Source organism: Oryctolagus cuniculus, chromosome 2 (assembly GCF_051225735.1).
Source record: "Oryctolagus cuniculus isolate XC-2025 breed Fujian yellow rabbit chromosome 2, ASM5122573v1, whole genome shotgun sequence".
NCBI lineage: Eukaryota > Metazoa > Chordata > Mammalia > Lagomorpha > Leporidae > Oryctolagus > Oryctolagus cuniculus.
In genome coordinates, this window is record NC_142868.1 from 190,516,072 (window position 1) to 190,535,219 (window position 19,148).

Here is a 19,148-nt window from a genome sequence, read left to right on the forward strand (position 1 = left end):
TAGCATTAAATCTCAATGTACAGCACACTAAGGACAAAGATCCTACATGAGGAGTAAGTGCACAGTGACTCCTGTTGTTGACTTAACAAATTGACACTTGTTTATGGCATTAGTAATCACCCTAGGCTCTTGTCATGAGCTGCCAAAGCTATGGAAGCCCCCTGAGTTCACCGACTCTGATCATATTTAGACAAGGCCATGGTCAAAGTGGAAGTTCTCTCCTCCCTTCAGAGAAAGGTACCTCCTTCTTTGATGACCTGTTCTTTCCTTTGGGATCTCACTCACGGAGATCTTTCATTTAGATTATTTTTTCCCCAGAGTGTCTTGGCTTTCCATGCCTGAAATACTCTCATGGGCTTTTCAGCCGGATCCGCATGCCTTAAGGGCTGATTCTGAGGCCAGAGTGCTGTTTAGGACATCTGCCATTCTATGGGTCTGCTGTGTATCTCACTTCCCATGTTGGATCGTTCTCTCCCTTTTTGATTCTATCAGCTAGTATTTGCAGACACTATTCTTGTTTATGTGATCCCTTTGGTTCTTAGTCCTATCATTATGATCAATCGTGAACAGAAATTGATCAACGGGACTAGTGAGATGGCATTGGTACATGCCACATTGATGGGATTGAATTGGAATCCCCTGGTATGTTTCTAACTCTACCGTTTGAGGTAAGTCAGCTTGAGCATGTCCCGAATTGCACATCTGTTCCCTCTCTTATTCCCACTCTTATATTTAACAGCGATCACTTTTCAGTTAAGTTTCAGCACTTAAGAATAATTGTGTATTGACACATTATTATTGACTTCTGCTGTGCTTTACATTAGAATTAATCTTGTATTGGGCGTTCCATGGGTTTTGATAAGTGAATATAAGTGAATAATTCACAGCTCCCCAAATTCTGTTGATTCCACTTACTCACTCTTTGTTTGTCCTTCTGAATGCCTGCCATCCACTGCCTTCTGACTGTCTTCCTAGTTATTAATTCTCCAGAATGCCAACTAGTTGTAATCATAGGGTCAGTAGCCTTTCCTAACCAGCTCTTTCCACCTAGCCACGTGCCTGCTCATGTATTTCTGTGGTTTTCTCAAGTGCATCTCAGCTTGTTTCCCCTACAGTGAGACAGGAATGCTTGGGTGATTATGCGACAGTGATCTGATATAGAGTATTTCTCTCTCGTGCCTTGTTTAGGCTCTAGTAAAACCCTGGATGCTTAGGCTCTGATAAAATAGTTTGCACCAAGAGCAGGACTTTCTTAAAGAAGAACATAAAATTCTCAGTGGAATTCAGGTTCCTTCCCTCTTCCACCTCTGCCAGAGCACAAGGGAAATTTTCTCTGATCTTCATACTGAGATACTGGTGGGATGCCTGTTGCAAAAACTCATGAAAGATGCAAAGGTCCATTTAAGGTTGAGCTCCATGGAGTTTTTTCCTCAAACTAGTCTGTGCCAAGCCTCCAGCAATGAATCACTTACTCAAGTCTCCCAACCACTGCTGACTCAAGCAGTCTTGTTCTGATAAGAGCAGCCCTTTCTTCAGTCCCTGGGGAGCTATAATTCTAGGTATCCATCTGTTTCTCCAATTTTTAAGGAAACAGTTTGTCATGATCTAATTTATATTAAGGATCTCTGAAGAGTTTTTATTGTCAGTTTTTTTCAGATTTTTTTTCATATCATGAAGATAGATAGGAATGATAACTTCTAAATTCTTCACGTGTGAGACTTAAAGTGGAAATCTGGGTCTGCTGTCTTTAAATGCTTCTTGGTTAGGGGTTGCAATTGTTAACTGCAAGAAATTTTAATTGCATGGCAAATATTTTGGATGATACATCCAAGGAATACAAATTATGCTGTTAACCTCTTTTATGATGCAGTTGGGCTTTGTTTGAACATAAAATTTGATATACTCTCTAAAACGATCAATTAAATGTTAAAGCAAATGACTAAAAATATTTACTGCCTTATATAACTTATTAAAAATGAAATTAACCATGGTTGTATCCCTTCAAAATGATGACTTGGTGCAGGTGGCTGGAGCGAGGACAGAATTAGCCTATATTTCAGCTCCACTTGATATCCAGTGTATTCTTTGTGGCCTCCACTGGGATATCTTCAGCCATTTGTTCTTTGGGTGATAGCCCGTGTCCTTGCGGATGCAAGTTGTAAAATTTAGTCTTGGCTATACGCCATTCTATGCTGCTGATTCCTATTCTCTCTTGTGTCTGCTAATTATATCACCTATACTCTCTTTACCTTTCAGTCTCACTGCCATCCATCCTTCAGTCTATCAGTGCTTTTGACATTCCCGGGTCTTCAATTGTGTTGTGCAAGGATTTCTGTACCTTCTGAGTCTACATTTAGGGAACAGGATTTATTATTTTGGAGCTGTATTTTCTATTGTTTTCATTAATTCATTTTTTTGTTCTGATCAAAGCAAGAACCTTGTATGTGAAAATTCTTTTAATTGTGTTTTCTCCTGAAATAAGCTTCAGTGCCTATCTTTGAAAAAATGCATATAACATTAACTCTTTTATTCTCAGTTGAGTTCTTTCCTCCTTCCTGTTCAATGGTAATCCTTGGACTCAATAATTAGATCAGGGGACAATTTCAATAACCATAAGTAAAATATGTAAATAAGGTAGAGTAATATATATCTCTATATACACATATTTTATATATATACATATATATAAACTTATACACACACTATACAAGAAAATTATGATTCACGTACAGAAATAAACAGAAATGTGTCACAGATTTTATCAGTTCATGCAATGGATAAAAAAAAAGCCACTTGACCTTGAAGTCAAAATATTCTGGTTCGAGTGCAAGACTTTGGAGATAGGCTGACTTTTCCTGCTCTGAGAATCAGTCACAGTAGTGAAAGTGTAGTGCATAATGTTGAAAGCAATCTAATGTTTTGTTATTTACTCAGTTTTATTATCTTCCCAGAGATAATCTTTGGACGTATTAATCATAGTTATTAAAGTAGAAGGGAAATGTTATGGATTTAAGAGTGTGAAAATAGTATTTGGGCCGACAGAAGTCACTGAGACCAATACTGGAAGACAGGGGTCCAGGGGGCAATGGGGAAGTGCCTGATGTGATCTAATAGTTAATGTTTTAGTAGATGACAAAGTATAGGCTCAAGAGTTGTGTTTAATTTGAAATAATAACTAAAACATTTAAATGGATGAGTAATAAACTTGGACAAAGGAGGCACAAGATCAAATCAACTAATATTTTCATGTTTTAAATAGGGAGACCATATTTCAAAAATGTGTAAATCTTAAGAAATTGAGTCATATGTATATACTTTGGAATAGAATAGAAGGAAAATTATGAAATTATTAGAAGAGAAAAACAGGTGTACGGGAAATTAAATGGGAGTGGGACTGGGAAAAAGAAATTGGGTGAAATATTGCATATTTTCTTCTGTCTTTCTATAAGAATTTTTGTAACCATGCAAATATGTGACTTTTAATAAATTCTAATATTTAAAAATCCTGTTTTTCAAAACACTTCTATAGCATTCCTAATTAGATTTTTTACATTTTTTTCATTTTGGTCATCATAACATTTTACAGATACATTTTCTTAGAAATAATTTTGAACATCTGCAAGTTTATCTCTGCAAAAACATAATCTCTACCAGATGTTTCTGTCTGGCTCTGGGCCCAGATATATTAATGGAATTATAATGGAGAAGGTCTTCAGTAAATGTATTTGTCAGTCTGACTGTGCTCTAGATCTTAAACTGCATCAGAGTAGATGATAGGGCAGCATGAGTAAAACTGCTGCAGGGGCTGCCACAATTTATTTGAACATCTGGCCAATTCTATTCTCTCTTTTCTGCTTCAAAATCCAACTTTGTTTTTATGCCATATTATGCTGTAACCCAAGATTAAGATTGGCTCTGCAGAGAATTTTAAAACTATTTATTTCATTAAATATTTGATAATTAACTATCCTCTGGGCTCTTTTGATTATAATATTTTCTTTGTTCTTATCTACTTGCACCTCTGTTTTTAATCCTTTCCCTTACATTAGTGTGATAAAGAAAAGTAGAAATTAATTACTGAAATGTATTCCAATAGATGATCATCAAAGAAGATCAATGAAAATTAAATAATGTCATTTATTTACGTTATTATTTTAGTTGAATTAATTATAAGTTCTCTTTATCAGCTAAGCTTTGGTTAGTCTGTTGTTTTTATTGTGGTTTATTAAGAAAATACTCCTGCAGTCATGGGGTAACTTCATACTACCCGACCGCTCCTTAAACTGTCGCTGAGGAGATTGGCTGTTAGACCCCAAAGGCAGATCCCAAAGTCAAAGTCTTTGATAACTAAAATTCATGTTCCTCTTATGTTAAAAGCTGGTGTAGGGAACTGCAGAAAAAAATTGATACTAACACTTTGTACTTTGTATAGTTATATTCTTTCTCAACAGATAGTAAATTTCATTTTTTGTGTTTTTTTAATTTTATTACATTATACCAAGTTTCGTGTATTTCATATATACACATTTAGAAACGTAGTGATGCTTTCCACTCTACCTTCCCTCTTGACCACATTCTGACAGTTCTTCTCCTCCTTTTCCCATATCCACACTTAAATTTTATAAAGGTCTATTTTCAGTTTACTTAATAATCATGACATTAACCCTACACTAAGTAAAATGGTTCAACAAATAATATAAAGAAAAAAAATACTGTTCCTCAATCGAGGAGACAAGGGCTGTAAACAATCATCAAATCTGAAATGTCCATTTCAATCCAATATGTTACATTTTAGGAACTGTATTAGTTACCTCTGATCAGGGAAAACATATGGTATCTGTCTTTTAGGGACTGGTTTCTTTCACTAAATGTAATGGTTTCCAGTTGTGTCCACCATGTTGCAAAAGGCAGGATTTTTTTACAGCTGAGTAGTATTCCATTGTGTATATATACATATCATAATTTCTTTATCAGTCAATCTTGATGGACATCTAGGCTGATTCCTATCCTGGCTATTGTGAATTGTGCTGCAATGAGCTTGGGAGTACAGATAACTTTCAGATTCTGATTTCCCTGGGTTTGGGTAAATTCCCAGAAGGAGGATCATAGGGTGAGTCCATGTTCAGATTTCTGAATGTAGAACCTATCTACACAGCAGAGATAAACCCCACTTGGGCCAGGTAAATGGCCTTTCTGATGTGCTTTTGGATTCCAATAGCTATTATGTTGAGGTTTTGCATCTATGTTTATCAGCGATATTGTTCTCTAATTCTTTCTCTCTTGCATCTTTTTCTGGTTTCGGAGTTACTGTAATGCAGGCCTCATAGAAGGAGTTTGGCAGGATTCTCTCCCTTTCAATTGTTTTGAATAGCTTGAGAGTTGTAGTTAGTTCTTTAGCAGTGAAGCCATTAGGTCCTGGGCTTTTCTTTGTAGGGAAGGTCTTTATTACTGATTCAATTTCCATCTAGTTTATTGGTCTGTTTAGGGTTTCTCTGTCTTCATTAAATAATTTTTGAAGATTTTATGTGTTTAGGAATCTATCCATTTCTTCTAAATTTTCAAATTTTTTGGCATACAGCTCTTTGTAGTAATTCCTGATGATTATTTTATTTCTGTGGTATCTGTTGTTACTTTTCCTTTTTCATCGCTGATTTTATTGATTTGGATATTTGCCCTCTTTTTTTTTTTGATTAGTTGGGCCAGTGATGTATCAATTTTGCTCATTTTAAAAGAAAAACAGCTCTTTATTTCAATGACCTTTTTTATTTTGGTTTTAATTTTGTTTCTTTTTTCTCCAATTTTAATTATTTGTTTTCTCCTACTAATTTGGGGTTTGGTTTGTTTTTGTTTTCGTAGGTCCTTGAGATTCATTGACAGGTCATTTATTTGGCACTTTTCCAATTTCTGCATGTAGGCACTGATTGCTGTATACTTCCCTCTTAACACTGCTTTGCTGTCTCCTATAAATTTTGATATGATGTATTATCATCTTCATTCATTTCCAGAATTTTTTTTTATTTCTTTTTTAATTTACTCTAAAACTCACTGTTCATTCAGGGACATGTTTGCATATGATCTAGAGATTCTGGAGTTATTGATTTCCAGCTTCATTCCATTGTGATCAGAGATATGCATGGTATGATTTTGATTGCTTTTGAATTTGCTTTATAGCCTAGCAGATAGCCTATCTCAGAGAAAGTTCCATGCACTGATGAGAAGAATGTGCATTCTGCAACTGTGGGGTGAAAAGTTCTGCAGATATTAGGTACATCCATTAGGTCCATAATTTCAATTAGATTTGCTGTTTCTTTATTGATTTTCTTTCTAGTTGATATGTCCATTGATGAAAGTTGGGTGTTGAAAACCCCAGTTATGGCCAGTGCTGCAGCTCAATAGGCTAATCCTCTGCCTGCAGCGCCGGCACACCAGGTTCTAGTCCTGGCCGGGGCGCCAGATCCTATCCCAGTCACTCCTCTTCCATTCTAGCTCTCTGCTGTGGCCCGGGAAGGCAGTAGAGGATGGCCTAAGTGCTTGGGTCCCTACACCCTCATGGGAGACCAGGAGAGGCACCTGGCTCCTGGCTTTGGATCAGCATGGTGCACTAGCTGCAGCACACCAGCCGCAGCAGCCATTGGGGGGTGAACCAATGGAAAAGGAAGACCTTTCCCTCTGTCTCTCTCTCCTGCTGTCCACTCTGCCTGTCAAAAAAAGAAGAAGAAAGAAAGAAAGAAAGAAAGAAAGAAAGAAAGAAAGAAAGAAAGAAAGAAAGGAAGGAAAAAAGAAAAAAAAGAAAACCCCAGTTACCATTGTATTGGAGTCTAGGATTCCTTTAGATCAATTAACCTTTAATTTAAATAGCCAGGTGCCCTATAATTTGGTGTGTATACATTTATATAGTCACGTTTTCCTGTTGAAAGTATCCGTTATTCATTACAAAGTACCCTTCTTCTGCTCTTTGAACTGTTTTTCTGTTAAAGTCTATTTTGTCTGATATTGGGATGGCAATACCTGCTGGTTATTTTTGCTTTCTATTAGCATCAAAAATCTTTTTCCATCCTTTCACTTTTAGTCTGCATGTATCTATGTTGGTGATATGTGTTTCTTGTAGGCAGCAAATAGATGTGTCTTTTTTTTATCCATTCAGCCAGTATGTATATTTTAACTGGAAAGTTGAGGCCATTGACATTCAAGGTGACTATTGATAACCAAAGTCTTTGCCCTGTCATTTTTCCATAAGTGAGGGATTTTCTGTCTTGACATTCTTTCATAATGATGGCTACTCTTCTGTGTTTCTATGTGTGTATCACATCCTTAAGCATCTTTTGGAGGTTGGATGAGCGGTGACAAATTCTTTTAATTTTCTGTTTGTTATGGAAGGCCTTTATTTCACCTTCATTCATAAATGAGAACTTTGCAGGGTACAATAGTCTGGGATGGCAATTTTTTTCTTTTAAGTCTTGGACAATGTCTCACTATTCTGTAGAGTTTCTGATGAGAAGGTAGCTGTGAGTCTAATTGAAGATCCTCTGCAAGCCATCTGGCATTTCTCTCATTCATATTTTAAAATCTTTTCTTTATGATTTACTGTGGAAAGTTTGACTACAAGGTGTCATGGTGAAGATCTTTTTCTGCTCATGTCTTCTAGTAGTTCTATGTGCTTCCTGTACTTGGATATCCCTTTATTTCTCCAAATTGGGGAAATTTTCTGTATTTTTGTGCTAAATTATTCTTCTTGCCCATTCTCTCTTTGCACAGCTTCAGCAACTCCTAAGACCCGTATGTTGGGTCATTTGATAACATACCAAAAACATCTCCAACACTCTTTTTATGCTTTATAATCTCTTCCTCTTCTTTTTTTTTTTCTGTTTTGGTCTGATTCAAAGATTTCCAATGATTTGTCTTCTAGCTCAATTATTCTTTCTTCTGCCTCTCCAAGTCTGCTGATAAAGCTTTACACCACATTTTTTATTTAATCTATTGAATTTTTTATTTCTCTTTTTCAAAAGATTAATTTTACTTATTTAAAGGCAGAGTTACAGAAAGACCTAGAGACAGATAGAGTGGTCTTCCATCCACTGGTTCCTTCCCCACATGGCCGCAACAGCCAGAGCTGTGTCAATCTGAAGGCAGGAGCCAGGAGCTTCCTCCAGGTCTCCCATGTGGGTGCAAGGGCCCAAGCACTTGGGCCACCTTCTACTGATTTCCCAGGTCATAGTAGAGAGCAAGATCAGAAGAGGAGCAGCCGAGATTAGAACTGGCACCCATGTGGGATGCCAGCACTTCAGGCCAGGGCTTTAACCCTCTGCACCACAGTGTCAGCCCCGAATTTTTATTTCTAATATTTCATTTTGATTTCTCTTTAAAATCACAATTACGTGAGAAAAATTTTCATTCATGTTACATGTGGTTTTCTTTAGTTTGAAAATTTGTTTCTGATTGTGTTTGAGTAATCCTATGATTAATTTTTTGAATTCTGTTTTCAGCATTTCATTAATCTCTTCATCTTTACATTTGAATATTGAAATATTGTGTTTCTTTTATGGGGGAGGGTCATGGTGTCTTATTCTTTTTTTCTCAAATTTCTGTGTTTATTTTTAGTCATTTGTGGAGTTAATTGTTATTTTTTCCTCTGATAGCTTTTATCTTTGATCTATGCCTCCATGGCTTGATGGAATGTCTGTACTTTCATTGAATACAAAGAAGTGTGTGGTGGGTTTGGTCAGGGAGCTCTGGTTAGTGTTCCAGGGTGGGGTTATTATCCGGAGTAATACCTATGTTGGGTGTGGTAGATGTCCTCTTGTTAAAAGAAGGTGGAAATTGGTCACATCTGTTGGTGTGATCACCCCCTTGCCTCTTCTTCTTCAAGCTGAGCCATGCCTGGGTGTTAGCCCCCAGTTTGTTCAACACTCCTCTGCGCCATCATATTAACCACACAAGTGATCTGTGCAGTACTCACTGTGAGCATGATTCCGGCTTCAAAGACTTGCCCCAGGCATCCAAGGAGCTCTGAGCACATGGCATGCACCCAGTGATTGCACAGAAAGCTAGCTATACTCTGCATACTCTCATGCAACAACAGAGTCCCCACAGTCTCAGTCCACAAGGCTTCCACAGTTTCTGGGTGTACAGGTTTTGCTCTGCCCTGCCAGACTCTCCAGTCAACAGATGTTCCCAGTGCTAGCTCTGCCTAGGTGTCTTGATCCTGGAACCTGGGAGTGCCTACATGGTTGCCTAGCCTCCTCCCAGCCAAGATCAATTTCAGTGGGGACTGTGGATTTTTCCTTCCACTAGAATCTATGAATCACATGCTTACATAAGATCCACTGGCCAAATGTTGCTTTCTCCTTGCCACTGCTGCCAGTACTACTGAGAGGATGGTGTCCTATCTCAGCCAGTTGCTGTACACATACACAAAGGCTCCCACTGCTCCCAACCAAACCCAAAATAGCACCTGCCCTTTCTCAGTTGGGCAATAGGTGCTGTCTTTTGGAAGCTGGGGAGCTAGAAATGTAACCTCTCTACTTCCACTGGGTCTGTGGGTGACTGCTAGCAACCGCTAGCCCCCAGGACTCCAGTCCGACGCATGCCACACCCTCTCTCTTGCTCTATCACCATGGGTTGCTGCAGTCATCTATTCTCTGTCTCCAAGCTGCTGCCAGCTCCAGCTTTTGGCTGATGCAGTTGTGTGTTGTGTCCTTGTTCATGCTGTGCATCTGCGCCCTTTACACAGGTCAAGGTATTCCTCTTCCTTTTGTAGGATTTCCAGTGTGATTTTTCTCTCCAATTCTCCCAAAAATAGACTTCCTATTTTTTTTACTATTTGTCCCTAGCCTAGTTACAGTATGTTGTTCCCTAATCCACCATCTTGAACTCCCATGATAATGAGCTTTTCAATAGCAGGAATGGATTCTGGCTTTTCCCCAGTAAGTAATTAATTTCATTGTACATAGGAAATTACTGTAAACATTGAATCTGAATTCATTTGTTATAATTAAAGTTCTCATTGGTTTCTACATTAGTTTCATTAGTGAACATACAAATACACGTTGTTTTTGTTGTGTTAGGAAAATTTTGGAGTTATAGCCACCACTGTTGACATAGAAGTTTGTGAGGAATATTGATCCCACCATAACAAGGTAAATTTAGATAATATAGAATATTAATATTTACTGAATTCAAATATAAGATGTTACACAGCATGCATCTAGACCAAAATCTAAGGAGAACAGGCAGATACAAAGAGAGATGGAAAACAAAAAATAATATATGTAAATTGGGATGCAAATAGTGGGAAGGAAAATTAAAATTTGAATGTGGGACCCTGTAAGTTCCCTCAGCCTTTGTACACAAAAGGAGTTTGTGATAACTCAGAGGTGGGTCTCTCCATGGATTCCCACCAGAAAATAATGAAAAATACATACAGTAGGACAAGAGCCATAGTGTATCTTAGTATTAGCCTGGAAGAAACAAACATTCTCACTAGTGACCAAGCTGACTAAGAATGTTCACATGTTCAGGCACAAAGGTTATTTACTTTAGTCTCCACTGCTGTACGTTACATATACAATAAAATCAAAACATTCTCTCTCTCATACACACATCACATTCAAACTGATTAAAACCAAAGAAAAGAGGCATGATTTAGGCAAGTTGGCAAAAAAAGGCATATATACATGGGAAGACAAACATAACAGCACAATAGATTTCTCTAAAATAGAGAATCTATGCATTCCAGGAGAAAATGATTTGTTACATGACAGAAGAAAAAAAGTCCAACAAAGAATTCTATATCTAGTGAAAACATATTTTAGAAATCAAAAAGAAACACACACTTTTTTAAAAGGGATAAAATTCATGACCTAAATATTTACCATAGAAGAAATGTTAAAAGAAATTCTTCAGGTAGAGAAATATGATTATACACAGAAATTTGGATCTGTACGAAGAAACAAAGGTCATGAGAAATAGTTAAAATGAATGTATAGAATGTCTTATTAGTCTTTATAATTGCATTATAAAGAAAATTACTCTAAAGAAAAAATAGTAGGAGTATATTTGGGGTTTACAGCATATTAAAAAGTAAAACATATTATAAAGAAGGAATCATTTAGGCTATATGGATGTAAAGCTCTTATAATTTATGAAGTAATAAAATATTATTTGAAATAATTTAATAATTGATGAGAATATTGTAAACTCAGTGTCAACAACCAAAAACTAAAATAAAAACAATCCAAGAGTGGAAATTAAGCATAATAATTAGAAAATGTACATTTATTCTAAAAGAATGCAGAAAATTGAGAAACAAGAAAATAGATGTGGAAAGCTATATAAAATATTATCAATGTTGTGGTTTTCATTCAATGTCAACTGTAATATTACAGGGAAATGTCTTAAATGTACAAGTAAAGTAGAGAAATTGGCAAGTCAGATAAAAAAAGCAAGAATCAACCGTATGCTGGTACAAGAAACTCACATTTTCAAAAAAAATTTTATTTATTTATTTATTCATTCATTTGTATTTGAAAATCAGAGAGACAGAGAGAAAGAGAAGGAAAGAGAAAGAGAAATTCAGAGAGAGGCAGATACAGAGCCATCCACTAGGTGGGTCCCCAAATGCCTGAAAAAGTTGGAACCAGAAACTCAGTCTGGATCTCTCACATTGCTGGCAAGGATCCAACTACTTAAGTCATCGTCAGCTGCTTCCCATACTGCATATAAGCAAGAAACCGGACCAGAGCAGAGCTGGGAGTCAAACCCAGGCATTCCGATAAGGAAAGCAGAGCTGGGATTTGAACCTAGGCACTTTGATTTGGGATGATGGTGTCCCAAAAAGCCGCTTAACCCTTGGGAATTGACTGCTCTGAGGGGCTTATTTAAAATATAAAGAAACAGGTACATTAAATGAAAAAAAAATAAGAAACATGCATTCTGCCAACACTTTCAATACTGATAGAAAGCTGGATGGAATATATTAGTATATTAGCTATATTAGTACCAGGCAGAATAAATTTTAGAACAAAGAGAATTATATCTAGGAAAAAGAGAGATTATGTGACAAATGAGTCAATTAATCAAGAAGATATAATTCTTAATGTGTACTTATCTAAAATTAGAGATTAAATACATTAAGCTAAAGCAAAAATGACTACTGGGAGATATAGAAAAAAATGACAATTAAAGTCAGGAATGTCAGAACTTTGCTCTCAATAATAAAAGTAGAAAGAACCTTAGCAATGGTACAGGAAACCTGAATGACATTATCAGTCAACAAGATCTAATTGAAATTTTAAAAAGATATATTTATGTATTTGAAAATTAGAGTTACAGAGAGAAAGAGAGGTCTTCCTGCTGCTGGTTCATTCACCAGATGTCTGCAATGGCCAGAGCTGCACCTATCCAAAGCCAGGAGCCAGAAGCTTCTTCTGGGTCTCTCACGTGGATGCAGAGGCCCAAGCACTTGTGCCATTTTCCACTGCCTTCCCAGGCAATGATGGAAAGCTGGATCAGAAGTGGAGAAGCCAGGACTGGAACTGGTGCCCAAATGGGATGCCAGCACTGCAGACAGCGTCTTTACCCACTATGCCACAGTAAACTGGTCCCCTAATAATAAGTACACTTACCACACAATCCAATAATTCCAACACGGGGAATGAAAGCTCATATTCACATAAGAATATATACTCTGCCTTTTCAGGGTGAAGGTTCTCATAATTACTAAAACCTAGCTAAGCCTTTAAAACAACCCAAATGGCTTCAAGCACCATATGAGTTACCTACAGCTGCTGTAACAAGTTTCCACAACCTCAGGGTCTTAAAATCACACCAGTTTTTCTACATGCATTTCTGGTGGTCTGACACGTAGTGGAGGACTCACCAAGGTATAATCAGGGTTTTGGCAGGACTGTTTTTTTTTTTTTTTTCTGGAGATCCAAGGCAAGAATGTTGTTTACTTGTTTAAGTGCTGGCAGAACCCAGTTAATGCTGTTGAAGACTGCTGTTTTGTCTCCTGGCTGGCTGTCCGCTAGTGTCACCTTGAAACCCAGAGGTCTCGCTGATGCTGGCACGTGTCTCCTGACATCAGCATGGTGACCAGGCAGCACATCTTTCTAAGGCTACCATCTGTCTGATTTGTGTGATTATACTTGGTCCCCTGGCTAATACAAGATGGCCTTCCCATCTGAATGTCTATAATTTAATCATCTCATGCAATCCCTTTTGCTATATAAGGAGATGCAGTCAAAGTTCCAGGGATTATGCCGTGTACATGCTGGGGTAAGTAATGAGTTTATCTGCCAGTACTGGTGAATGTATAATCCAAAAGTAATGCATTCATAAAATGGAATACTACTCTACAATAATAAGAGATGAACTTCTGGTGTCCATAACAAGGTAAATAAACCATAATCCTGTTAAGTAAAGACAGTCAAGTTCAACAGACTGCATGTTGTGTTGCTCCATTTTTGAAAAAGTCAAAATTCCAGAAAGAGAAATCAACCATAGTTACATGGCTGTGTCCATTTGTGAAATCTTTCAAAAGTATGTACTCTAAAGGGTTCATTTTAATGTATTCATATCATACCTTAGTAAAAATTAATGTCTTTGAGGTTAAAACTTATTGTTTATAGATGCACAATAATTCTAAGAAAAGAAGTGGGAAAAATCTGATTTAAACAATACCTATAAGAAAAAAAAATAAGCTTTTGAAACAGTCCACTAAAAAAAAAGAAAAAGAAAGAAAGAAAGAAAAGAAAAATGCAGCAGATGTGAAAGACTGTGGATGATCATGTGAGGTCTTAACAAAAGTAAAGTTTCCACCAAGTGAATGAATAGGCTGTATGTGTTAGGGACAGCCATAAAGAAGAAGAAGGGGGAGAAGGGAGAGGGGAGGGGGAGCGGGAGGGGAAGGAGGGGGAGGAGGAGGAGGGCAATCCAGAACATCTTTTTTTTTTTTTTAACTTTTATTTAATGAATATAGATTTCCAAAGTACAGCTTATGGATTACATTGGCTCCCCCCCCCCATGACTTCCCTCCCACCTCCAACCCTCCCCTTTCCCGCTCTCTCTCCCCTTCCATTCATATCACGATTCATTTTCAATTTTCTATATATACAGAAGATCAGTTTAGTATACATTAAGTAAAGATTTCAACAGTTTGCACCCACATAGAAACACAAAGTGAAAAATACTGTTTGAGTACTCATTATAGCATTAAATCTCAATGTACAGCACATTAAGGACAGAGATCCTACATGAGGAGTAAGTGCACAGTGACTCCTGTTGTTGACTTTACAAATTGACACTCCTGTTTATGGCATCAGTAATCTCCCTATGCTCCAGTCATGAGTTTCCAAGGCTATGGAAGCCTTTTGAGTTCTCCGATTCTTATCTTATTTGGACAAGGTCATAGTCAAAGTGGAAGTTCTCTCCTCCCTTCAGAGAAAGGTACCTCCTTCTTTGAAGACCTGCAGAACATCTTTTTTTGTACATTTAAGAAGCAAGATTTATTAGAGTCAGAGACCTCCAGCCAGAGCAGCACGGAGTGGGGGCTTCCAAAAGAGGAAAAACATATTTTGGAACCTGTAGTACATTATTGGCTTTATCTGCTTGTGGAACTCTCCCAAAGTATTGAATACAATAGATGCCAGGGGAAAAAAGGTCCTTTGGAATTAAAATAGGAGACATTTAAACAACTAATAATGTTTAACTTCATGAGCAGTAAATATGATTTTTAGGGCTTGGAGAATGCAAAACTGTGAATGACAATGGCTTCAAATACCCATGCTTAAAATTATAAACTCATTAACCAACAAGGAGAGGCACTTGCTTATTCCACACACTATTCTGAAAGCACCTGTAGGATTCCATAAAATATTTAACACCTCTAGGCCTCTGGGCCTTTCTCATTGAGATAACCATCATGTCTGATAACAATGCAAGATCAATAGACTTTTTAACTTTTGGACATTTATATCAGTAGCATTTTACGTTATCTTAACTTAAAATTTATCACCACTTCATATCTTGACAGTACCTTTAACATAATCCAAATAGCCTTATTAGTTGGTGTCTCTACAAATGAGAGACATATCTTTTGATATTTCCAGGGGTCCAACTGGGAATATCAAAGTCCAAGGAATTTGGAACTTTGATTTTTTGAATGCCTGTTAAGGATGTCAAGAAGGTTTAAAATATCTTGCTGAAATAAGATTACTTAACATAATACAGACCAGGTTTGATCATTGTTACAAAGTGATTACTCAAAAAGCTTTCGAATGAGTATATAGTCAAACAAACCCTAACTCTTAATAAAAAAAAAAAATCAGCTGTTTCTAGACAATTAGAACTTAACTGAGACATTAACAGAAAACAATAGATTACTTCAACAGAACACAAAAATCTGTCTCTTTGGTCATCCCAAGAATCACAAATAAAACCTTAGATTAGTTAGCACATGGAGTTATCCCATAACTTGGAACAATTTAACAGTCAGAACTAGGGAACAGAAAATAGCTTACTGGAGCTGGCTAGAAAACAAGAGAGAGTCACCAATTAGGCAAAACCATGGAAAAGGACATGCTGCAGTTTTTAAACAGATATTTAAGATTATTTTAAACTATTTACTGTCATACATGCATTGCAAAAACCTCATTGTTTTAACAGAGGATCAGATTCATAGAAGATAACATTATCTAAATAAGATAACATACCAATTTCAACCTTAGTTACTTTTGAGCAGTATTGAACTATTTTCATAGAAAATGTATGAAAACATGTTGACGAACCCAAATAGTTTTTACATATAAAATAAGGTTCTAAGAGTACCACAGTTTACATTTAGACACATTTATCCCTTTTGCTTTACCAAATTTACATTTAGCAATTACATCTAGATGTCTTAAAATGCTGATATTATACCATCTCTCCATCTGAATTAAGGTCAGAGTTACATTTTATAAAATTCTACTCATTTTTATAAAACTCTAGCTATAAATCTTTGATATTAAACCAGAGATTGCAAAATCTTCCTTAGGGGGCTATAACAGACATTGATTACCCATTGCTATTTCATCAGAAACCTGTTAAACCAACCTGAGTTTGGCAACTTACAAAGCAATATTTTTAAAGGCAATGATCTTCCTGTTACTGGCAAAGCAAAGGGTCCTTGTCTTCCCGCAAGAAAGAATTCAGGCTTGAGACAGAGGTAGTGGAAAGCAAAGTAGCAAAGTTTATTAGGGTAGGGACATCCATAAAAACGGATGGGCCCCTCTCAAGACAGGACCTGAGAGAGAGTTCCTAGTGCACATTTAGGTTGGGGTTTTTAAGGGGATGAGTCTTGCTTTCCCTCTTCCTCTCCTTCTTCTCCCGGAACAAAGGGTTTGTTGGATGTAAATACGAAAAACTCCTTTCTGAGTTTTTTCCCATTGAAGTTATCAGACAGGGGAAGCCTGGCTGGCATGGCCCTGCCTTAGAGGAAGGATGGTTATCAGGCCAGGTAGAAGGGGCAGGACCCCTTGGAAGGTTATCAGGATCTGGGCAGGACATTTGAAATGCACCTGGAAGGTTATTGGGATGACTTTGAGATGTGGATGCTGGACCGACGGCTGTGTATGTCAGTTCCTTAGGCCTTTGTCACACACACATAAGCTCATTTCTGACTTCCTACCTAACATTCCTAGATTCAAAAGAAAGCAATTTCTTTAAACCTGATGTCCAGTTACAGTACTCCCCATCCTTTGTCCTGGGGGAGAGGGGCAGGTGGATAAACAGACTCCCTTAAAAACCTAGGGAGTCCAAACAGACTGCAGGTGCTCAGCTCTCTGCCTCTCTGCTGAGCCGCTCACTTGGCCTGCACAGGTGTATTCTCTCCATTCAACCATGTAGCCTCACTCTCCCCCAGTCCGAGAGACTGGGCACTCTCTCTCTCTGTCCCTTCAATTCTGATGAATGCACTATCCCCAAGAAAGCCTTATCAGTTTGTTTTCTGTCTCACGCCTGAATTCTTTCTTGCATGAAGACAAGAACCCAATGGCTTCCATGGTCTTTCCTCTGGTGACACAGTCAAAAAGAAGGACAATGGGAAAATAAAATTCTCCACAGTAAACCTCCTGTGAGGTATATACCACATAGGCAGGACCATACAGAAGTGATCCAAAAGAGGGAACTTAAGAAGGAAGATGGGAGATACCAGAGACATGCTGAGACTTATCTACACAAGTTCAGGTCATGTGGGGACTTAATGGGAGTCTAGATCAAAAAGCCACCACAGGGTAATTAAACAGGACTAGCAAATGAGATATCTAGATATCTAGGAAATACCCACCAACGGGACCAGGAAAGTGAGTTTGTAGGAACTGAGACCGGTGAGGAAAGAAAGGCATTTAGAAGAGCTGGCAGACAGAGATTGGGAAAACTCATTGAGGCATGGAGCCTGAGGACCTGGGCTAGTTCCAGCCATTGCAGCCATTGCAGCCATTGTGGGGGTGAACCAGCAGATGGAAGATCTGTTTCTCTTTCTGTCTCTGTTTCTCTTTGTGTGTAACTCTGACTTTCAAAATAAGTTAAAAAAAAGAAAAAATGTTTAAAAGTTATTGTGAGACTTATGAATTCTCTCCAAATTTTCCTATAGGGCTAATGGTGTTTCATGTCCCTGAGAGATCCTGTTGACATGGTAAGTTTCTATGGAAATTTTCTCTTTGTTGAGCAAGGTTACTTACAGAGAATTTCCGGGCTTTATGTTTGTCATATCTAAATGGTATTTCTTTCAAGCACATAAATGGTCTTTACTGACAGGAAGCTGTGCAAATGTTCCTTTCTTATAATTTACTGAAATTGCTGGTTATTTTTAGAGAGAGTCAAGCATTAGTGAACCCAGTGTTGAAAACAAGTCTTCGATAAACTGACAATTTAAAATTCAATGTAAATTGCGCTATATCCAACACCAATAATTCTAGTAGACATTTATATTGTGTGTTGTAATTCTTGGTAATATTAGATGCTTAATCTTGATAATCCCAAGTGATCCTTGGACAATCATTACCCCCTCTTTATAGATGGGTAAACTGAGATACTTACATATGAAGTGAATGGGCAAGGTCCCAAAGAAACTAAGAGAGACCCCAGGTCACTGCAGTCTCTGCACCATACCCTTTTCAGTCCCCTTAATGATGGGAGCGTTGCATTTGTATTCAGTTAGTAAATGCAGGCCTGACTCGAGTTTAATTTTAATAATTTATGATCCATCATAAAGTTGCAAGCCTGTGCTTGAGAGGATATTAGATAAACTTTATAAGCTTAGATGATAAGAAATTTTGTACAGTTCTAGGCCAGGAAGCTGATGAGAAATCAGGATGCAGTAGGAATGAAAAATTAGCCATCTTTTTATTGATAATACGGTTTGGAGCTCAGAAAACAGTAATAGTGAATTTTTTTTTCCAGTGGTTTTAAATGATACTTCAAATTCCCAATACAGGTTGTTTAAAACAAATTGAATCCTATACATGCTCAAACTCCCCTTTGAGAAATTAACACTCAAAGACAGTCAAGCATGACTATAGCTATCAATTACCAAACTTGTTTTAATAAAAGAGCCACACTTGCATGCTTAAATCTATATGAGCCAGTTTCTCCTTCAAAGTCACACCGAAATGAGTCCAAGAGAATGAATGGTTTCTCAGAAAAGGTCCTGCACTAAAAGCAACTGCAAACATCTCTTCTAAAAACCTTAGAAGAAAAAAAAAAAAAAAAAAGAAAAGCCCTGAAAAGGCAACTGAGAGACATAGTGCAGGTGTTGATGGTCTTCTGTGTTGAGAGCAGATTCCCCAATTGCTTCTCCCATGCTTTTGAACACCCAAGACAGTAAGAATAGAGTTATCAAGATACTTGGGTCTGGGGCCTCTGCTGTGGCAAAGTGGGTAAACCTGCCACCTACAGTGCTAGCATCTCATATGGGTACAGATTTGAATCCTGGCTACTCCACTTCCAATCTAGCTCCCTGCTAATGCACCTAGGAAAGCAGTGGAAGACGGTCCAAGTCCTTCAGCCCCTGAAACTACATTGGAGACCCAGAAGAAGCTCCAGGATCCTGGCTTCAGATCAGCCTAACTCTGGCTGTTGTGGCCATTTAGGGAATGAACCAGCAGATGGAA